Below are 23,683 nucleotides of genomic sequence, written 5' to 3' on the forward strand. Positions count from 1 at the left end.
CAAAGACTGCTGCGTTTCCAAGCCTTCTAAGGTTATCAGGACCCGGAGCCACGTTCTGGACAGGAACCAGGAGCTAACGCTTTGGTCCGCCCCGTGAGCTCTCCCATCTGCCTGACAACGGGCACTGCAGGGTGAACATGTGACCTAGGCCTGGCCAATCACAGTACCTCCTTCCTCTGGATTAAGGAGTGGGTCAAGGGAGAGCATGTGACTCAAGTGCAACCAATCAGAGTCCTGCCCTAGGATTTCTGAGTTTGAGCTAGAGACCTAGCCTTGCCGTTTGAGTCCAGGAGCGAGAAGAATAGGATGCTGGGGCTGCTGCCAGGTATCTTTTAAGCTGGGCAGAGAAGGGAAGAGGAAAATCAAGACAGAAACAGGGTCCTGGCAAGCCTCTAGCGCTGGCGACCCATCCCTCAGTTCTGGGATCCAGGCACAGCCGCCTAAATGCCCTCTGCTGAAGCCAGCGTGAGTCGGGCTCCGGACACTCGTCCCCAGGAGTCCTGACTGATGCAGAACTCCAGAGAAGACAGATCCAGGAGGAGGAGTACTGGACAGAGAGGCAGGAGGAGGAGGAAAGAGCAACCCAGCAGCCGGAAATGGATCACTCCTGGTCCACTCAACCTGCTCAGGGTAGCGCTGGAGTAAAAACCCAGCACCACTTCTTGGTGAGCACCTTCCGCCAGCGGGGTACGTGCTCGCTTATCGTAGGAGACCAGGACGAGAGCAAAGCACAGTCTTGGTCATTGCAATATCGTTCAGGGAAATAGAAGATAAACAACCCCAACAACCGCCAACGTGGGAATGGCCAAAATATGGCAAATGATTAAAAAAATGACGGTGCAGGGAGAGCTCAGAGACACGTTGAGTGAAAAGCTAAGCATGGACTGGTGCGAGCAAAGACACAAACAACAACAAAAACCACGTAGGCGGGCCCGCGCCCACGCACGCGCACACACACAGGAGATGAGATCGTGCAGCATCCGTGTGGTGTAAAAATGCGTGGATACAAACCCAGCCGATTAGGGTTTCTTCTGGAAAGTGGAACAAGGACCAGGATTGGACTGGGAGAGGGGGCCAAAATGGACTTCAACTTTGCCGATAATGTATTCACGTTTCTAGATCTATCGTGTCGTATGTAATGTATTAATGTATTATTTGTATAATTATAATATTTGCATCATAACCACTATATGACTATAGGTGGGGATACAGAGCAATTTAATTTTGAGATCACTGACTTTAACATCCTTAATTTACAGCTAAAGGAACCAAGCTCAGACAAGGCAAGTGACTGGCCCCAGCCCACAGGAGGTGGGAATTTGCACCAGACCCGATGGCGTTCTAGCCCAGCGTCTTTCTACCACAACTGTCACCCCCAAGCGGAGACGGGCTCTCTTCTCAGCGTTAGACAAGGCCCATGGAGATAGAGAGCCTGTGCCTTTGATGCCCTAATTCCATCCCTGGATCTCTTCCACCTGCCTGTCTAGACTCAGAATGCAGGGAGAGTGCTGGACCAGGAGGCAGAAGCCAGCTTGGGATTGTTCTCGGCCCTCGGCCTCCTGTGGGACCCCAGGCGAGTGGGCAGCCGTCTCAGTGCACTCCTTGCCTGTTTCCAGCTCTTAGGTGCTGCCCTGTGCGAACTTTGCCGGCGGCGAAGTCCATCCGCAACGTACCCTCTGCGTGACCCTAGATCTCTGCCTTCTGTTCATAATTAAGGGAAGAAACCACCAAATGAGCATATGCGTAAATATATGCAGCAATGAAGTCCTTTTCTTCCCCCCTTAATGTGAACTATTTTGGCCTAATTCTCTTTTTTACAAAAAGCACGGCTAATATTTCACGGCGAGAGATAAGATCTTGCTTTAATACAGTTAGCTTCAATTGACCTTGAACTGAATCTACAAATTTCTTAGAGGTGACCTCTTCATCGACGCTTGATATACATTCACAAATAAATGAACTGAGAAGATCTGTATTTAGATAACTAGTCCAACAGAGGATCCAAAATAAAGGCAGATGTCCAGGGCTCACGAGGAGAGTCACGGAATCGTGGAATCTTACAACAACAGAGTTTTAGAACGATAAAATTGTAGAACCTTAGAGTTGAAGAATCCAGGGCTAGAGGGGACACGTCACATGAAAAGCGGAAGGAGTTAACCTGTGAACTCCATAGGGAAGAGGTTACAAATTGGTCATCCCTAGCCCCGAGGCTGGCACACTGCCTTTCGCAGCGACCATGGTAGAAGGCAAGAACAATTTTAAAGGGGAATACGGTCTCAAATCATTCATGCCTTCTTTCCATATACGGTCATAGATCCTAATTAAGCATAAATATTTACCACGTGATACGTGAGAGGCTTTTTTGGTGGCCATTCTAACATGGGTCAAATTTTAAGTAATGCAAATATACGGGTTCCAACAATCAGACCCTCGCTCAAATGTTAATGACCATCTTCGACACTCGCTCTGGGCAGCCCTGTAAGTGAGCTTGGTGCCCTGCGTGACATACTCCTGAGGGTATTGACTAGATGGCCCCTGGGGGAAGACTTCTACTGTGAAACAGGTTTGGAAAATGCTAGTTCGAAAAAGCTCGGGGCGGGAGGGGGGGTGGAGCACCGGGGTGACTCAGTTGTTTAAGCATCCAACATCGACTCAGGTCATGATCTCACAGTTCATGGGTTCGAGCCTCGCATGGGGCTCTGTGCTGACCGTGCAGATCCTGCTTGGGATTTTCTCTTTCTCTCCGCCCCTCCCTGACACGTGCTTTCTCTCTCTCAAAATAAATAAACTTGAAAGAAAGAAAGAAAGAAAGAAAGAAAGAAAGAAAGGAAGAAAGAAAGAAGAAAGAAAGAAAGGAAGAAAGAAAGAAAGAAAGAAAGAAAGAAAGAAAGAAGAAAGAAGGAAGAAAGAAAGAAAGAAAGAAAGAAGAAAGAAGGAAGGAAGAAAGAAAGCAAGCTCCACTCATTTCTTTACTACAGGACTTCTCAGAGCATTTATTGTGCCAACATGCTCCATAGGGGCATACAGGATGCAGCTTTTCTCCAAGTGAGTAAAAAACCCTGAGCTGATGAAATAAGCACACGTGGTGAAGATGAGACCCCCCCCCCCCACTGCCCCAGGCCACCACATCCGCAGGGTGACACTCTAGATCCCCAGGAGGTTGACACTTCTACAGTCTTTCAGTTGTGTGTCCCCTCCCTCACCATCCGGGCTTTTTGTGTGGCCACGCTGCCCTGAACTTCTGTAGGCCAGGGTCTCCACTGTCCATTCACCTGTCCCGGTCCCTTCCCGCCCTTTGGCGGGCTCACCGCCCACCCCCCCCCCCACCCCCAAGCATGAGTGGAACCAACATGGAAGGAAGAGGAAAGAACAGAGCGTCTGGGGGCAGGCTTCACACAGTCTGGCGTGGCCGATGCTCGCTGTGGAGCTGGGCATCGTCAGAAAACGAAGGTGGAATCATAGGTGAGGAGCCAATTGAAAGAGCGACAACGTGGAACGTCGTTAAGGAATCCGGGACTTGTCCGAAAGGCAGAACCGGCCACGACGTTATCAGGTCCTCTCGCTCTTTCCGCGGAGAGCCCCTCAGCTCACTCCTCCCCTCCTGCCTCCTCCGTGGGACCTGAACCTCAAAACCCACCCCGTGCGCTGTGCCTCACCCCATGCCTGTGTTCTTCCGGGCGCTCATCACTACCTGACATTATATGGTGAGTTTGGTTTGTGTCTTATCCCTCTCCCCTGCCAGGCAAGCCCCGCTTTGGCCCGGTCACTGATGTGTCCCTAGCGCCCAGCACAGTGCCTGCCCACAGGAGGGTCTCAATAAATTACGGAATAAAGGCAGGATTTTTAAGCAGAGGAGTGATATGGACCAAGGATTCTCAAGGCGCTGTTTCTAGAAGTCGTTCCTCACGCTGCGGCCCAGAGCGTTGATTTTTTATCGAAAGGAAATACATGATCCACAGAGGCACAATTCCATCTAACGACTGGCATCTACCACATTTCATGAAGAACTCAAAAAATCAAGACAGAAAGGACATTTAGTCCAAACGAGTCAAAGAAGTCCAAAGCCATCTCTAATGACAAATGTGCTTCGTCTAGCATGTTCAGCTTTCTTTTCCTTTTCCTTTCCCTCTTTCTTTCTTTCCCTCTTTCTTTCTTTCTTTGTACCTTTAGGCCACTGTGCCACAATCCTCCACCCCCACTGCTGGCTCACACTTGGCCAACTCACCCGTTCACGACCAGCCTTCAGGTCGTTTGTGTGTGTAATTTGACCAAATCGGCCATTTCCCATTTGAAAAAAAAAAAACAAAAACCCGAAACCCGGAGACGGGACGGGGTCTGTTCAAGGTCTTACAGCTTCATGGGAACCAAAGTCCGGACGACATCCTGGGTCTCTGCAAACCCCACCCACACCCCCACCCACACCCAGTCCTGTCTTCCTCTTGGCCACCCTGAATCTGAGTTCCTCCTCCTGGTCTCAAGGGCCGGATTTCCCTTCCTCTCCATAGACCACGACTGGGAGAAGGTCAAGAAACGCAGAGACACCGGACCGAACAGGACAGAGTAGGCAGGATGGGAAGAGGCAGCAGAAACAGGAAGGAACTGTAACTGACACCTTGCCCTCGAGTGGCTCCTGCAACCTCAGGCAGACGTTCCACCCGCTTCCGAAAGATACTGTGGGCAGCTTCTCTGTGAGAACCCCTGTCCTGACACGTACTCACCCCCACGGGACACTCTTCCTAAGACACTTCTCGTGTCCCACCGCGGGCGTGGGAGAAACGGGTTTGGGAAGCGCAGAGACACCTGCGGTGGGATCTGTCCCCTCCCCCTGCTGACGGGGCACATCCTCCAGCCGCTCTGACTCAGTTTCTCTTCTGAATATGATGAGTAATCACGGCCCCCCCAACTACGTTTTTAAAAGAGGAAAATGGAAGACTGTGTTTCAGGTGCCTAGCACCGTTCACGGCACACCGACGGAGCTTTAAAATGATGGCCCCTTAAAAATTAAAAAAAAAAAATTTTTTTTTTTAAATTTTAAATGATGGCCCCTCGTCGCCATCGGCGTTCCCACAGAAGCGGACCCTGAGACAAGAATTCAAGCACAAGTGATTTTAGGGAGGTGATTCCGGGAGCCACCAAGAAGCGAGCGGGCGAAGGGAGGCAGCCAGGGAAGGGTGGATTATCTCTGCACAGCCAGAGCTCAGCTCCACCAGGGAGTTCCGGGAAATGACGCAGAATACGTGCCTGATTCTCCCCTCTCAGGGGTGAGAGAGCTGGGGGATCGACGTACCAACTTCCCTTAGACGCCGGTCGTAGGTTGGTGATGCGTCAGCACTTGCAACAACACATCTCCCTCGCCTGCGGAGCAGACTCCAGGCACAAAGAGAAAGTTCTGGGGCAAAGCGGTGGGTGCTGACAGTGGGGAGCCGGGCAGGTGTATGCTGTAAGGAGGTGGGGATAAGGGCAGGGCAGTGACATTGTCTCCTTTTACTACCTGCATGGACAATAGCTACCTTTTAATGAGCCCTTGCTGTTTTCCAGGCAATATCCTGAGCCTTTGACATGTTTTTCTTTTTTTCTTATTAAGTCCTGACTCACAACAAATCTAGGACGTGGGTCTTCACTGCTGTTCCAATTTTGTAACTGAGGCAAACGAGGCCCAAGTTCACGTAGCTGGATCTGAACCCAGGCTCACTCTCAAGCCTGTGCTCTCTCTCTCTCTCGCTCTCACACACACACACACACACACACACACACACGCACGCACAGCCTCTTCCGAAGGAACACACGATGGCGGAGCTCGTTAGCGGTAAATGCAGATCAAACCCCGAAGTGCACAGCATCTCCCCACAGCTTGGTGTGGATGTGAGTTCTGTGCTTGACCGCAAGCCTTCCTGGGCACGGCCACCTTGGGCAAATTCCTGGAGCCCTCTGGGCCTCAGTTTCTCCAGCCGTAAGCGCACCTGCTTGATAAGGTTATTGTCAAGATGACTAAGAAGCTAAGTGAAGTTCAGCAGTTGCCATGCAGGTTATTGTCAGGAGACGAGAGCTATTACTTTCCACCCACCCCCCCCCCCCCCTCTGGAAACCGCAGTGATCTTACCTATAAAATAGAAGCCATAAACTTATTTCAAAGGCTCTCTTGGTTGTCAGGTGAGAAAATATATGTTGATATTATCATTTCCATAAAAGTCAGAAGTCAGCACTTTATTTTTCTTAGTTCAATATGTTATATTTTATTTTTTTATCATCTTTATTTTTTTTTTCCATCATGATATGTGTCCTTTTTAATCCCCCCCCCCCCATTTCCCCCATCTCCCCACCTGCCTCCCCTCTGGGAAACATTAGTTTGTTCTCTATAGTTAAGAATCTGTTCCTTGGTTTCTCTCTCTCTCTCTCTCTCTTTTTGCTTTGCTTGTTTGTTTTGCTTCTTAACTTCCACACACGAGTGAGATCTTGTGGGATTTGTCTTTCTCTGGCCGATGTAGTTCGCTTAGCATTATCCTCTCCAGATCCATCCATGTCATTACAGATGGCAAGATTGCATTCTTTTTCATGGCTGAATAATATCTTCTTTATCCATTCATCTATCGACAGACACGTGGGCTGTTGCCATAATTTGGTTATTGTAAATAGTGCTGCTATAAACACAGGGGTGCATGTATCCCCTTCGATTGGTGTTTTTGTACTTTGAATTAGTAGTGTGAGCCCTGGATCGTAGAGTAGTTCTCCTTTTGATATTTTGAGGCACCTCCATACTGTTTTCCACGGTGGCTGCGCCAGTTTGCATTCCCGCCAACAGTGCATGAGCGTTGCCTTTTCTCCGCATCCTCGCCAACACTGGTCGTTTCCTGTGTTTTTGATTTTAGCCATTCTGCCAGCTGCCAGGTGATATCTCATTGTGGTTTTGGTTTGCATTCCCCTGAGGGTGAATGATGTCGAACATCTTTTCACGTGTCTGTTGGCCATCTGGATGTCTTCTTCGGAGAAATGTCTGTTCCTGTCTTCTGCCCATTTTTAAATTGGATTATTTGTTTTTTGAGGGTTGGATTCTATCAGTTCTCTATACATGTGGATACTAACGCTTTATTGGATATGTCATTTGCAAATGTCTCCTCCTATTCCGCGGGTGGCCTCTTAGTTTTTGTTGACTGCTTCCTTTGCGGTGCAGAAACTTCTTATTTTGACGTAGTCCCAGTAGTTCAGAAATTAGTCCCAGTAGCTTAGAAATGAGCACTTTAGCTGCCTCATGTGGTCCACGGTGGCTTGCCTTCAGGCTAAAAGTCTTTATAAGCAAGAAATTCACCCGAGGCCGTTCCCTCCTTCCAAGCGTCTCTTCCCTTAGAGATTCTTCCTGCTTTTACTCACTCTCCAGCGCTGTCTTTACATAGCTGCCTTTCTTATTGTGCTCCGTTTCAAAAAAAGAAAAAAGTGACATTCACAACTGACAGTGCGGAGAGCTGAAGGCTCCCCTTCTATTTCAAAGTCACAAACAGATGTTTCTAGGCTCGCTTCGTCCTCAGCCATCAAATAGCCCACTCAAAGTTATTTCTTAGCAACCATTTCAGAAACTCCCCATTTTCATTTCCTTGTGTGTCCTTTTCTTCATTCTATGATGGAAAAGCAGAACGACGGTTTCCAGAGTCCCCATCCTGGCACCACACAGAAGAACCTAGAAGGATGGGTCTGAGCCATGCGACAAGGACCCAATGGCTGGCACGGCCATCTCGGGTAAATCAATGGCCTCTCTGGTCTCAGTGTTTGCTTCTGAAAAGTGGTGGCTGTTCAATGGAGCATCCTGTGTGATCGCAAAAGAAAAAAAAAAAAAAATGAAACCAACTTTAAGCAGTCTGACAGCTGGTAAAAGAAACTATAATAAAAGCAGATAATCAAACAGTGTGTGTTTGTTAAGCATGATGTGGTTGAAGTTAATGACATAGGAGATGTCCCTAATGTATTATTACCATAATGAAATTATAATGATAGAACAAATTCTAGTTAACTATAATGATGGGATCCCAGTTTTACTTACAAATATGCATGACATCCTTTGAAAGGAGACGGGAAAGGTACTTAGGAAGACTGGTAACAATTGTTATGGTTAAGAGATTGGATGATAGGCGACTTTTAGCTTCTTCTCTATTTTCCAAAATGAGTGTTTCAGAGAAAAAGAGATTTTAAAATATTTTTAATTTTAATTTTTATCATTTTTTAATGTAAACTTTATGGCCAACACGGGGCTTGAATTCATGACCCCCAGATCAAGAGTCGCAGGTACGACTGACTAAGCCAGCCAGGAGCTCCTAAAATATTAATTTGTTTTATAAATTGTTTTAATGCTTTTTATTGTTGAGAGAGAGAGACAGAGAGTGAGTGGGGGAGGGACAGAGAGACGGAGATGCAGAATCTGAAGCGGGCTCCAGGCTCTAAGCTGTCAGCACGGAGCCTGACGTGGGGCTTGACCTCACCAGCTGTGAGATCATGATCTGAGCCAAATCAGATGCTTAACTGACTGAGCCACCCAGGCGCCCATAAGATATTTTAAAAATCAAAGCGATGGTCTTATTTATCACCAAAGTCCCTTCCAGCTGGGATATTCTGTGATTCGTTAATTTATTAAGCATGTATTTATTGAGCACCGGCTGTCTACCAGCCCCCCTGCGGGCACCAGGAAGAAATGAAAGGTGTCCCTTAGAGCTTCCAATCCACAAGGGAATCAGACACAGCTTATTGCTTTCTAGAACCCCAGTGCTCTCCTCCTACCACTACGGGTGCCCATCGGTTGACTGTAATCACCCAGCTCAAAATCAAAGCGGGAAAGGCGGCCTGAAACAAGGAGACACAAGCGGTGTACACGGGAGGGGGACAGAGGTGGGGTCCAGAAGGGAGTAAGGGCTCAGAGGGAGGGGTAGGCAGACGGGATGCGGGCAGGGGGGTGGAAGGTCCACCTTGACCATTTCTGTGCGTTGGGCTTAGCCAGCACTGGGGCCACGCCCTCCTCCGTCCACTTCCACGAGGATGCTCTTCCCGTGGCTCCCGAGGGTGCCCGAGGTGACCCAGGACCCCTGGACTCCAGAGGAGGTCAAGAACTCGGGTGTCTCCCTCCGTAGGCGACCCCCTAAATCAGCAGCCCTCGCTTGCAGGAGGGAAACGAGCGCCTCCCAAGCTTTATTTCCATCTCGGCGAGAGGCTAACGGACAACGCAATCCGGCCACTGTGCCGAGGAACCCTCCCGGCAAGTCCCCGGACCCTCTCTTGCCCCAGCTCGTCCGCGTGGTGACTCCCGAGGCCTCCGCTGGCCGCCCCGGGAAGGAGGCGAGGACCCACACCCCTTAATTAACAACCTGAGGCAAATTGGAAACAGCTGTGAATAATTAGACAATTTAAGTGCTGCGAAGAAGGAATAATTTCTGTAACCTTCGTAATAAATCTTAGGCTGTCTCAGTCCCTACGCCGGACTTGAACTTTTTCTTTCTTTCCTTTTTTTTTTTTTTTTTTTTCTTTCTTTCTTTTTTTTTTTTTTCTTTTCCAGGGGTGAGTTAGCACATTACTCATAAAAGAAACAGTATCCCTTTTGTTTGGGCTGGGTCTGTTTAATAACAAAAGAGCCTATTGCAATTATAGGGGCAGCACGGTGACTCGAGCAAGTGCCCCCACCTGACGGGGGCTTGCAAACGCCGCCCTGAGACCCGCGGCGGTGCCCTGACCCGCGGCCCTGTCCCGCGTGGCTTGATTTCCACTCCAGACGATCTTTGCTTTCAATAGGCTCCAGGTTGTGGAGATTGCGGTCGGAAAAGGCAGAGTGCCCCGATTGTGTTCGCATCAAACGGGAGGACCTCAAGGGGTCCCCCTGGGTGGCTCAGGCCCGGGATCTCACAGGGTGTGCGTTCGAGCCCCGCGTCGGGCTCCGTGCTGACCGTGCAGAGCCTGCTTGGGATTCTCTCTCTCTCTGCCCCTCCACCCCTCAAAATAAATCATTTAAAAATAAATAAATAAACAGCAGAAAGGTAACAGAGGTGGCCCCTAGATCAACCCCCTCCCCATTGTAGAAAGGACCATCAAGCCCACAGAGGGGAGCCCATGTGGCTGGAACTACCATTGAATTTGCAGCAGAATCGAATCTAGACCTCGACAGTCCGCCGTGGACCCTGCATAGGGCAGGTTCCGGCTGATGAGAGTCAAAATCACTCAGAGCTCCCTCAGGAATCACATGGGGGCAGCTCTGTGAGCAGACCACAGGAGTTAAGAGTGTCCTGCCTTCCAGTCCTGGCTGCGCCCCTTCTGAACGTGACCTTGGGTAAGTCCTCCTACCTGGTCACCTATCCACCTGCCGGGCTGCAAAGTGGCTATGAAGTGCCTTCTCAGGTCTGTCACGAGGGTTGATGAGACAAATGCGTACTGAAATCTCATGAGATACGCCGGCTACTCCACACCGGGGCTGGTGAAAGGCACACAGACAGGCTTCCCATGAAGCTCGCGACCTAACCCTCCGGTGGTCTCTGGGGTCCACCCAGGAATCCTTTTCAATTTCTCCTACCCGTCCCTCCCCTAGAAGATCGTGCTATGCCTTCCCTGCCCTCAAACTGCCAACAGATGGCCTTGCGTTCGACACGGCCCTCCGTGAAATCCACCAGTCGGCTTCTATCCATACGCTCTTTTTCCTCCTGTTAACAAAACGAAGGCCCACGCTCTGATCTAAGCCATTTCTTCACCTTGTGCTGGATCGAAGTTCAGAGAAGCTCAGTAATTCGCCCAAAGTTAACAGATGGACGGTAAGCAGTAGACTAAAAGCTTAATTCGGATCCGATTAGAAGATGAGCTCTAGGAGATCTTTTCCTCAGTGCCCTGCAGAGGGCCTGGCATATTACACACACCCAATAAATGTCTGTGATGAATGAATGAATGAATGGCCAATCTGTGGATCTCAGTGGACTTCCCACGATACCAGTGACTTACCATCTGTAGCTCCCCTCGTCCCCAGAGCAGAGATCTTAGTGTGTAAGGAGGTGGGAGAGTTATTACCTATTACAGGTGTGTGTAAGGAGGTAGAATGGTGACTTTTGCTTAAAAGCCACCAGCAGGAAAACAGCAAGGGAGTTTGCCACCTACCCACAGCCCTGGACAGGAAAAAAAAAATCCTTCTACAATGCGGTAACCCGGGTCAAACATTTTATTCCTCATAAGAGGAGCCCTTGGACCCTAAACTGACATATTACCATAAAAACGAGTCCAGGACTAGTGAAACTTGAAAGGCCATTCTGTAGAAACAATTTCTAATCCACGGGGCACAGGATTCCCACAGAGACTATTCCTTGAGAGGTGAAATTGCAATTTAAAAAGTTACAAAGCACCTGAAGAAATGAATCGCCTTGAGGGCAAGTAAGAGAGTTAGCACCCCAAGAATCAAAGAGAAGAATAATCTGAAAGCGGATTATTAAAAGTACTGCCCTGCATGATGATGACAGGAATGGTTCAATCTGGGTCCATTTCTTTTAAAAAAATTTTTTTAATGTTTTATTATTTAATTTTGAGAGAGAGAGAGAGAGACAGAGTGTGAGCGGGGGGAGGGGCAGAGAGAGGGAGACACAGAATCCGAAGCAGGTTCCAGGCTCTGAGCTGTCGGCACAGAGCCCGACGCGGGGCTCGAACTCATTGACCTCGAGATCATAACCTGAGCCGAAGTCGGATGCTTAACTGAGCCACCCAGGCACCCCAGTGTTTATTTGAGAGAAAGAGAGAGAGAGAGAGAGAGAGAGAGAGAGAGCATGAGCAGGGGAGGGGCAGAGAGAGGAGAGAGAAAATCCCAAGCAGGCTCCCTACTGTCAGCATGGAGCCCAACATGGGGCTCGAGCGCAGGAACCATGAGATCAAGACCCGAGCAATCGAGAGTCAGAAGCTTAACCAAGTGAGCCACCCAGACGCCCCTGTGAATTTAACTTAAAGGGAAATCACAATGTTGCATAATACCCACAAAATCATGGGCTTGAGGTGCTAATTGTGTTGTTTTATTAAACATCAAAATAAATATTTAATTCTTATAATTTTATTTTATTTATCTATTTTTTTTAATTTTTTTTTCAACGTTTATTTATTTTTGGGACAGAGAGAGACAGAGCATGAACGGGGGAGGGGCAGAGAGAGAGGGAGACACAGAATCGGAAACAGGCTCCAGGCTCTGAGCCATCAGCCCAGAGCCCGACGCGGGGCTCGAACTCACGGACCGCGAGATCGTGACCTGGCTGAAGTCGGACGCTTAACCGACTGCACCACCCAGGCGCCCCAGATTCTTATAATTTTAAAAACATTTGCCCAGGTACTAAAAAGATCTCTTACGCCACCAGCAGCGCCTCAACCTAACTTTGGAAGATACTGACCTAGAGCAATTGCCCTTGTTTCAAAGACAGGGAAAATAAAACTGTGCCAGAAGTCAAAGGGCAAGTTCGGGCTCAGACCCAGACACCTGCCTCTCAGCGAGGGACCAACCCGTTCACATTGTTTTTTTCTCACATAACTTTTTAATCTGTTTGCAAAACTCAGAAATTCTTTATGCATTTTCCAAAATAAATACATAAATGGCCTTAAAAGCGGGGTAGTAATTTCTGCCAGGCATTTATTCCATCTCTGTAAATGAAAACCGTACTCATGCATACTAATGAGATGGGAAGTGAATGACAATCCTTTTGAATGAGTGGCGTGGCAAGCCTGCCTGGAATGTATTAAAATAATAATATACCTAAGTCACAGCTAATTGAGGAGCTCAGAGGGCTTCATGAATGTGAAGCCATTCAGAGCGCTTTGAAAGAAATTAAATTGAAGGGAGAGAGATTTCTTTTATCACTAAAATATTGCCAATCTGTGAGCTGAAACCTGCCTGCTTTGAACAACCAGCTTGCCAAAGAGATGTTTAGGGCACTTGTGAATCAGGCTATGATTACACTCAACTTTTAAGGATCTCTGGGAGCAAACTTCCCAGCCCTGTCCACACGCTTTAACTCCTTCTCTCCACTCCCACACTGCTTGGTCCATGAACTGTCCAAAGAAAACTCGTCCAGGTAAGTATTCAAACTCCATAGGGCATCATTCAAGGCTCCTCTCAGACAGATCTCACCAGCCCTTCTGGGCCAACTGCCCACCCCTACCCTCCTTCCCTCTCCCCCCCACACTGGACCTCCCCGGGTGCTTGTGTAAGTTACGGAGGCACCCACCGCTGCGACCTATAAATCCCCAAAGTTCTGTGGCATAGCACATTAGAACTTTACATCTTGCTTAACGGTTCGACGTGAGTGCTTCCCTTTGGTGAACAGTTTCTTTCCCTGTGATGATCCTGGTCTTTTCTACCTATTGTGGCTCTGCCATCCGGGGGAGCTCCGTCAGACCGGGGAAGAGGCCAAGGACATGATACACCCCTTTCTTAATCACATCGACCCGGGTGTTCACATCCCCCTGGCAAGAACAGCCACTTGGTATCTACCTGGCGGAAGGAAGGCTGGGACATCAGTCACATGCAGACCATCCTCCTTGCCCTTTCTCCTGCTTGCCTTTCTCTACCTCTTGAACTCCTATTCATCCTTCAAAGCCCTATTCTCTTCATCCTTCAAATATCACCGCTTCTGCAAAGCCATCACTGATGTCCCAGGCAGATTTAACCAGACTCTCTCTTTCACTTCCAGCACATTCCAGATGTATCTCTGGATGGAGACACTTGGGGGTATTCAGGTACCTGTCTCTTTTGGCCCCTGGGTGCCCCAGAACTAGGTCTGTGTCTTGTTCAACTTTGGGTCACTAGTAGGTAGCACCTAGCACTCTTCCTGACGTAGGACAGTGGGCATTCAGTACATGTGTTTTAATTAAGCCAACATATGTTCACCAAATTCTTTAATGAGCATTTAGTGAGTCACTCCCATGGTCCAAGAACTGCATAAAGGACAAAGGAGCTCCCCAATAAATCCTCTTGACTTCAAAGAGTTAAATTTCTAAGCAAAACACATAACGAACTTGGGCAAACACTCAGTGAGATTTGGGTCGCCTTAAAATTCCTTCCCAAGTCAAACAGAAAGAAACTGAAGATTATCCACTGTTCTCCCCTTTCTCCACACCTCTGGTGTCCCGATTAACAAAGACTTTTGAAAGAGTCGCTTGCATAACTCCATGGCATGGGCAGAAGACATAAGAAGGAAGGGGGTCCACAGGGAAAACCCTGCATTCAAGGGTGGCCTTTTTTTTTTTTTTTACTTTTTAATTTGAATTAATTTTAGACTTACAGAAAAGCTGCGAAAGCAGTGCAGAGAGCGTTTGTGCATCCCTCACCCAGCTTCCCCCAAAGTTAACTTCTAGTTAGCGCGATCGTTAAAAGCCAGGCCACCCCAGCGAGCTTTGGCACAACCCTCTCAACTGAACTACAGACCTTATTCGAACATCCCCGGTTCCCTGCAGGGTCCTTGTTTTCTACTCCAGGATCCAGACCCGCATCCTTCAGTCTCCAACACTTCCTGGTCTTGTATGACCTTGACACTTCTGAAGAGCGTTGGTGGGTAATTTCGTCAAGCGGATATGGCAAAATTCTTGGTAGAGATGATGCTCTAGAAGGACAGGAGACCGAATCCGCGGGGCGGAGCTAGTAGGCGTGGAAAAGGACGCCTCTCGGCCTCCCACGTTCGGGCCTCTGACACAGAGATCTCCGGAAGTCCCCTGGCCCTGGCCACCAACACTGAAGCCTCAGCTGACCTGTTTCCGCTGTGGACAGAAGTCCCCAGGTAGGAGGCCCATGAGTACATCCTGCAATGTGTTGAGATGACGATGACCGAAAGAGACCGTGATAAAAAGATGACGGAGGACGCAGTGTGAACACAGGTGCTGGGACACACACAGAGGGCAACCCACGTGCTCCTCTTCTGATGAGCTGTTCCCCGAAACACATCCCCGTTGCGTTGCCAACAAGCCCCCCACCCAGGATCCTCCTTTAACCACAACCTGCTTTGCCCCTCGCTAATAATGCCTGCTTTACCGCATTAATTGCGATGCGGTTCAGTGAGCCCGGATTGGTAGAGCGTCGGAGCAGGGACAGTGAGAGCCCAGCCCCCCTGAGGATGTCATGCCCACGAGGTCCTTCGCCTCCTCCTTCTCATTGGTACCAAAGGGCGAGCTTCCCGCCCCCAGCCGCCCTGGAACCAGACATAAAGGTCCAGAGACCTCTGGCTGGAAAGCCATCTGCAGATTTTCAGGGGCATCGTCCTGGCGATGGGGTGGGCTCTCCTTCTCGGGAACTAAAAACGTCCGGGCTCTGGGGAGACAGGAGTCAGGGCACAGTGGCCGTCTTCTGCTGCACAGGGTCGGGGGCCAAACGGACAGGGGTGCGGAGGACACCCTCACCTCCCCACCGTCACCGCCTGGGAGGGCAGCACACTGACCAAGGTGGACACACATGACCGGGGGGGGGGGCTGTCCCTGTGAGCCGAGGGGCAGCGGGGACACACGTCGGCTATTTTATTGTTATCATCAACCACCGCCTGCCGTCCCCCTACGGCCCTCACGTGAGAATCAGAAGACACTCAAAGCCAAGGCAGCACCTAGAGAAGGGCCAGGGAGCAGCTATGCCGTGGGGGTCTCTGGGTGGAACGAACACATCACGCGGTCCCCGGAAGGTTTGTGAAATCTCAGGCTGCTGGGCCCCACCCCTGAGTTGCAGACCCGGGAGGTCTGGGTGGGGCCCCCGAAACTGCATTTCTAACATCTCCTCGAGGATACTGGTGCTGTGGGTCTAGGGGCCACCCTGTGAGAACCAGTATCCTGGAAGAATCACCTTAAAACTGTCAAGGATCCCTTGAGAAAACAATTCCACCCCAGGCCCAACAATTCTAATTTTTTTTTTAACATTCATTTATTTTGAGAGAGAGAGAGCAGAGGAGGGGCAGAGAGAGAGAGGGTGGGGGAGAGAGAGAATCCCCAGCAGGCTCTGTGCTGTCAGCATCGAGCCCAACATGGGGCTTGACCCCACAGACCGTGAGACCATGACCTGAGCCGAAATCAAGAGCCAGACGCTCAACCAGCTGAGCCACCCAGGTGCGCCTAATGTTTTCTTTTTTTTTTTTTTTCCAACGTTTATTTATTTTTGGGACAGAGAGAGACAGAGCATGAACGGGGGAGGGGCAGAGAGAGAGGGAGACACAGAATCGGAAGCAGGCTCCAGGCTCTGAGCCATCAGCCCAGAGCCCGACGCGGGGCTCGAACTCACGGACCGCGAGATCGTGACCTGGCTGAAGTCGGACGCTCAACCGACTGCGCCACCCAGGCGCCCCTCGCCTAATGTTTTCAAAAGCAGCTGATGACCCACAGAATCGAGCGTGTCAATGAGAGACTATTTAGTGCCCTGACAACGCCATTTCTACACATGCCCAAGTCAGTTATAGAATGACATTTGGGGGTCACCCTGCGTCAGGCAGAAATGACCAGGCAATCCCGGCTGAGCTCAGGGTCGGGCTGGACCCAGCTGGGCAGAGGCCACAACTCACGTGCCCGGGGAATCCCAAAGGCGCCCTGAGCGGCCATCCCAGGGGCCACGACCCTTGTCATATAAGCAGGGACATCCACAGAAAGGGAACAGGGAGTAAAGCTCCTGAGGACAGCAGAGCAAGGTGAGCTCACTCAGCTGCGATTGGTCGGGCATCATCGGGGAGCGGGAAGCGGGCAGGGAGAGGGGCCAGTGTGCTGGGGGCATATGCTAAGCACGAGGCGGGGAGCTACGCGGGACGTTAGCGAGGTGACATGACCAGACGGATGCTTCACAGGAATCACGTGGCCCCAAGTGACGAAACGTGAAACAATGGAGAACATTTAAAAAGAAAAGTTGTGCAAAATCATTTCCGCGTGGACAAAAGCATGGATGCAGTCGAAAGAAAACTACAACGTGGGGAAAAAGTGTGCAAGTCAGGTCACAGAGAGAGCGTTGTGTTCCTTAATTTCTAGAGAGTTCCTAGTTCTAGAGAGTTCCATACAGGCAAGACGAGATTCTGCAAAGGAGACGAAGATACAGTTCACAGGAAAAGAAATTCAATTGGGTTTTAAATGCACTAAAATGTGCTGGAACTCACTGCTAATAAAGGAGATACAAATAGATACAATGAGATGCCTTTTTTTTTTTTTTAACATCCATTTATTTTTGAGACAGAGAAAGACAGAGCATGAACGGGGGAGGGGCCGAGAGAGAGAGAGAGAGAGAGAAACACAGGATCTGAAATGGGCTCCAGGCTCTGAGCTATCAGCACAGAGCCTGATGCGGGGCTCGAACCCACGGACCGTGAGATCATGACCTGAGCCAAAGTATGACGCTTAACCGAATGAGCCACCCAGGCGCCCCAACGAGATGCCATTTTTATCCACAATCGTTATAAAGACCAAAAACAAAACAAAGCAAACACACACAGAAAAAAAAATCCAAAACAAACAAACAAAAGCCCATGAAGACCAAAAACATGTTTATATATGTTGGTTTTTATATATAGTGGGGAGGCGATAATCTCCACCTTTGTGGAGAACAATCTGTCGGTAATAATTGAGAGTTAAATGCAGGTACTCTTAACCTGGCCACCCGCTTGTCCCAAGGCTCGACATACCTACACAGATTTCCATTTGCAGCAGGAAAAGAAGAAATTGGGGCGCCTGGGTGGCTCAGTCGGTTACGCATCTGACTTCAGCTCAGGTCACGATCCCACAGTTCACGAGTTCAAGCCCCGTGTCGGGCTCTGTGCGGACAGCTCGGAGCCTGCTTCGGATTCTGTGTCTCCCTCTCTCGGCCTCTCCCCTGCTCACACTCTGCGTGTGTCTCTCTCTCCCAAAAATAAACAAACGTTAAAAAAAAAAAAAGGTTTTTTAATTAAAAAAAAAAAAGAAAAGAAATGACAAAGTCCGTTGACGTGTGAGTGATGGTTAAGAAAACTCACGGGTGGATATGTGCTTCCAAAATGATAGGTTGGAGTCCTGGGGTCCCAGTGTTGAACCCCCTGTACCTCAGAAGCTCCAGTCCCTAGGATGTGAACTTCCTTGGAAATAGGGTCACTGCGGATGTAATCAGTTAAGGGGAGGTGGGGAAGGGTGGGCCCACGATCTCATAATCCTGGTGTCCTTATAAGGAGAGGCAAGACAGAGAGGAGACCGCCATTCGGGACAGAGATGCGCCGGGAGAAGACAGCCACATGATGACAGAGACGGACGCAGGACCCAGCTGGAGACCCCCGAACGCCAAGGATTGCCCGCCACCGCCAGCCGCTCAGAGAGAGGCGTGGAACCACTTCTGCGCAGAGTATCAGACGGAACGCGTCACCAGAGCACTTTGATCTTGGACCTCCAGCCCCCGGAGCTATGATCCAATACATTTCTACGGTTTAAGCTGCGCCGTTTGTGGGAGCTCGTCACGGCATCCCTGGGAAACTGCGACAGACACACACTCTGGGGCTGGACCACCCGCCTGGCATCCCTGCTCTCCCACTGACTCACTGGGTAGTCTTCATTACTTAACTTCTCTGAGCCTCTCTTTTCCTATCTTTAAAATGGGAAAGGAATCCTTCGCTTCTGTAAAAGGAAGCCTTTGGATGCCAGGTAAAGATTCTGGAATCAGGGGGTTGTTTACCGTTGGCAGATCCCAGAAGGCTACATCTGCCGCCAGCATCGCCAGGCGGGAGGTATCTCTGGGTGAAATGCCAGGCGGGCGGGCCCCTGTCCTCAGACGTAAATGGCAGGAAGCTGACCCGCCAGGCTGCAGGGGTGATAACAGCAGGTGCCATCCGGTCCCAGGCTGCCTGCACACTCTCTCCGAGTGGCCTCTGTGCTAAAGAGCTTTACGGATACTGCCACCTTGAATTCCAGCTGCAACTTACAAGCTGGGTCTTCTAATTCCCAGCTCACAGACGGGAACACTGAGGCAAGGGGCAGTTAACTGATGTGTTTGAAGCCACCCCGCTCAACTAAAGGCTGGAACTTGACCTCAATTCTCCCGACTGCTGCGTTGCACTTCCTCCCCAGGTTGCTCCCTGTAAAAAGGCTGCGTGGGAGTGGGTCACCTTGCAGAGGTGGGGGCCCAGGTCCTGAGCCCTGCCAGGACATCACGGCTGTGGGGAAGGGCGGGGGAGGTCCGGGACAGCCCCTCCTTGCTCCAGGGCTCCCTCGCACGCTGGACCCAATGACCAGTTTGTCTGCAACACGGAGGCTCTGAGAAGATGCTCCCCCACCCCCACGAATTGCCCCACATCCCTCCAGCTGCCTGCCAGGGGAGGAAGAGAGAAGGGGTTCTAGACTCAGGAGTTTGGGAAACAGACCATACTATATTTTCCCTTTGGGAAATTCACGACAAACATTAGAGTCAGGGCTCTGGCAAGGACAGCAGGAAAAATAAAGTGAGGCAGATGAACCATGTTGAAAACAGCATGTCTTGGTTTTATTCCACCAAGGAGCCCTCCCGCCAGTCTTCCGGGAACCCCTCAGCGGTCGGCTCAAGCAAATGCCCCTCGCTCCTTTCTGGGGAACACGGGACGTGGCCACGCGTGCATCTCCCTGCAGGAGGTCTAGGAAGGAGTGGTAAGAGCTGGCCCTGGAGATGGGGTGAAGGACGTGTCCCCGGACCCACTGGCCACCCCTCCATGTGGCTAAGGGGCTGCTGTTTCCCGTCTGTGAGCACCGTATGGTCAATTACTGAGGTGGCGGGGGCAGAAAGGGAGGTGAGGCTGGTCCCTAATGAAACCCGCCTGATTGCCCGGGCTTGACAGAGGGCCCTGGGTGGACGTTGCCCCAGGCCATGAGTAAGCATCACCTAGGCCCTTGGCACATGGCCCAGGACGCCTCTGACCCTGTTGAGCCTGATTCAGAGGCTGGATCTTGCACCTGGCTCTGCCTTGGAAAGCGTTAGCTTGTATCTATTTGTAACTGCATTTCATGGCTTGTATATATCTCCGCTCTATGTTTGGTTTTGCTTTTAATTTAGAGAGAGGCAGAGGAGAGGGGCAGAGGGAAAGAGAGAGGGAATCCCAAGCCGGCTGTATGTGAAGTGTAGAGGCGGGGCTCGATCCCACGACCCTGGGATCACGACCTGAGCTGAAATCAAGAGTCCGTTGCTCAACGTCTGACCCACCAGGCGCCCCATGCCTCTGCTCTTTGAATTCTTAGTTGAGACAGTTGTAACCATCTTACTGGTTGCCTCATTAAGTGATGAGTTAAAGAAGATCTCAGATGTGTTCATTTCGTGTTTTATTTATATTTGCATTTATATTTTAAAATTTAGAAATTATCCCTTAACATCCCCACTTTTATAGTTCCAAAAGCCTGAACAGAATACGAGCCCTTTTTTCTATTAACCTCCTTTTGATTTCCTTAACTTTGCTGAGGTCTCTTTCGTAGTCCTGGCTTACATTTGGCTCACGGATTTGTATTCCTTCTTATCTAATAATTAAAGCATGTCATGTTATGGACTTGCATGCATCTGTGACGGGAAGAAAAATGACCTCCCCAGAGGTATATTCACTTCCTAATTCCCAGAAGCTGTGAATAGCCCTTTACACGGCAAAAGAGGCAACATTAGGTGATACGGAAGGTATGCCATAAAGTCAGGGACCTTGAGAAGTGGAGTTTGTCCTGGATTATTGAGGTGGACCCTGAATGCCGCCACGTGTAGCCTTTTAAGAAGGACACGGGATGGGGCGCCTGGGTGGCGCAGTCGGTTAAGCGTCTGACTTCAGCCAGGTCACGATCTCACAGTCCATGAGTTCGAGCCCCGTGTCAGGCTCTGGGCTGATGGCTCAGAGCCTGGAGCCTGTTTCCGATTCTGTGTCTCCCTCTCTCTCTGCCCCTCCCCCCGTTCATGCTCTGTCTCTCTCTGTCCCAAAAATAAATAAAAAACGTTGAAAAAAAAAATTAAAAAAAAAAAAAAGAAGGACACGGGAGATTGGATACAGACACACAGAGAAGATGTGCAGAAGGAGGCAAGAGATTTGAGGGATGCAGCCTCAAATCTTGCAAACGCAGGACTGCTGGGGGGGCGGGAAGAGCCTCCCCGGCTGCAGCCCCAGAAGGGGCGTGGCCAAGTCGCCTGATTTGTTACAGCAGCTGCAGGAAACTAACACGGCACCTGATACAGAGCTGCCTGTGATGCAGAGATTGCCCTGCGCTGGGAGGTCATCATCAGTATTTTCTAGGTGAGCTCCTTACCGCCTTTAGTTACTCTTTGCCCTAAGAGATAAGAGAAAAATGGATTTTTTTTTTTTTTTTGGAAAAATGGATTTTTGAAGCAGGTTTTGCTGCTGCTGATGACTCGGGTGTTATTCCTGGCACTGCACATTCGGCTTTTTTGTGTTTTTTTTGAACATGTCCATATTTTGATCCCAGCAAAATTAACGTTGATTTCTTTTTTTAATGTTCCACCGGGCTGGGAAAAGAGGTAGAGAAACTGACGAGAGGAGATAAATAGATCTATTGTTCGCATCACCCCTGTTCCTGCTTTTGCCTGCTGGGTCTAAACACCTGAGAGATGTATACTGAATTTCCTGCTTGTTATGTTTGGGGTCGTTTCTGTTTATATCATGAACAGTCTTATTTTCTAGATGTTAATACTATGTAACTCATCCCGTAAGGCTTTCTTCATAGTTGTTTTCAACTTTCACCAACCCCAGTTTATCCTTTGTAGTTTTTTGTTTCTGTTTTGTTTTGTTATTTTGCCTCCCAAGTCCCTGAAAAGGACTTTGAAAACGCTTCTTCAAGAAAAAATTTTAATGTTTATTTATGTATTTTGAGAGCGAGAGAGAGAGAGAGAGAGGGAGGAGGGGGGAGACATAAAGAGAGGGAGAGACAGAATTCCAAGCAGGTTCCACACCCAGCGTGGAGCCCAACGTGGGGCTCATCTCATGACCCTGGGATCGTGACCTGAGCCCAAATCAAGAGTTGGACACTCAACCAACTAAGCCACCCAGGCGCCCCTCTCCTTCAAACTTTTGAGCCGCTTTGTTTTATTTACGTGTATCTCATGGAGACAGAACACAGCTGAATTTGGAGTTTTTTGGTTTTGGGTTTTGGGTTTTGTAATCCAATCTAGGAGTAAGCACAAGGTTTAACTGGTTACATTCACTTTTATTGTCATAACTGATTTTTCTTCTTATTTTCATCACCTTGTTTTATAAGCTATTCTTTTTTAAAAAAAATTTTTTTTTTTTTTTACATTTATTTATTTTTGAGAGACAGAGAGAGACAGCGTGAGCAGGGGAGGGACAGAGAGAGAGAGGGAGACACCGAATCAGAAGCAGGCTCTGAGCTGTCAGCACAGAGCCCGACGCGGGGCTCGAACCCACGAACCGTGAGATCATGACCTGAGCTGGAGTCAGAAGCTCAACCGACTGAGCCACCCAGGCGCCCCTATAAGCTATTCTTAAGTGACTTCTTCTTCTTTATTTTGCTTTGGTTCCCCCTCTCCCTTAATGATTGGGGAAGTGTACATACTGTTTTAAAATCTCCTGGCAGCTTCAAAAAGCCATCTCTCCACCGTCACTTCCAGCTTTACTTGGGGTAACCACCTTTTTGTTTATTGATTCAACACATGTTTAATGAGTGTGTACTATGTGCCAGGTGCGATGCTAGGGCCCAGACATCAGAGATGAGCAAGGATGGTCTGATAGGGAGGGAGAGACCCTCGGCGAGTAATCGTAATTACACAAGTACGATGAAATATTAAGCGCACTAGCAATTACGTAAGTACAGTTGTACCAATCACACAGCTGCCTTCAAATCCTACCTACATATCGTAGTTGAAAAAATACGTAACTTGATCTGCTTACAAATATGTCCCTCTAAATAAAGGGTCTGCACGGGGCCCAGGTGTCTTCTTACAAGTTATACTACTTTCTGGAAAAGCGTTTTGGCTTCTCTCCTCTATCTGCTGGAATCCACTTATGAGTCATGCCTGGCACCGTCCCCTACCTACCAGCTGGTCGTCCCTGTTTCGTCTCATGGCCATTTCAGTTAAGAGCAAGAGGAAGGAATCACACTCTCCGCCTTTTACTGAAAAGACCAGAAGATTTTACTTCCAAGTAGCCCCAGAAACTAGCACAGTCACTCGCTATTGAAATAACGAATCCACCAGAATCCTTTGCTCTAAGCTGCCTCACTCCCTTGGGAGGAGTTGAAGGGGTCAGTCATTAACGTGTTATTGTAATCCTGGCCCACCCAGTCCCCAACCAACTGGGCAAACCTGGGTGAGACCTGGCCTTTCCTCTCCCCCCAGAGGTGGCAGGACAGAAGCAGTCCCTGAGTCAATGATGGAAGTCCGTGGGCCTCGGATGTTACCCCAGGTTTGGGGGCAGAAGAAGAAGAGACCACGGGGGCAGGAGCTGACGTTCGCTGCCCTCTGGGGGAAACAGTGAAGGTCATTTTGGGAGAAATCCGGAATTCCACAACCAAACACAGATCTCGAAGCAGAGTTGTCTGCTAAGCCTCTAAGAAGGCAAGTGTTTGGGCTATGGAGGCCGGACCAGGCATCAGAGAGGGTGAGTGAGTCGTGTGGGCACACGCGGCCCCAAGGGCCTCTGGGACACCAGGGTGAGATGGTCTTAGGGCTGTGCCCAGCTCTGACGCCATGGTTCCCCGGCCCTGACTCAGCCTGGTGTTCTGCCAAACGGCTTCAGGACGGGACCGCCCAAGCTTCCCCATCGGCTTTCCA

General features: G+C 49.6%; 1 non-coding gene across 1 annotated transcript; it reads right to left on the bottom strand.

The window, feature by feature from the left end:
• Positions 1–22,294: 22,294 nt before the first annotated feature.
• On the bottom strand, positions 22,295–22,379 carry TRNAW-CCA. The gene has a single exon. It is a non-coding gene; the product is annotated as a tRNA-Trp (tRNA).
• Positions 22,380–23,683: the final 1,304 nt, after the last annotated feature.

Source organism: Leopardus geoffroyi, chromosome B3, assembly GCF_018350155.1.
Source record: "Leopardus geoffroyi isolate Oge1 chromosome B3, O.geoffroyi_Oge1_pat1.0, whole genome shotgun sequence".
NCBI lineage: Eukaryota > Metazoa > Chordata > Mammalia > Carnivora > Felidae > Leopardus > Leopardus geoffroyi.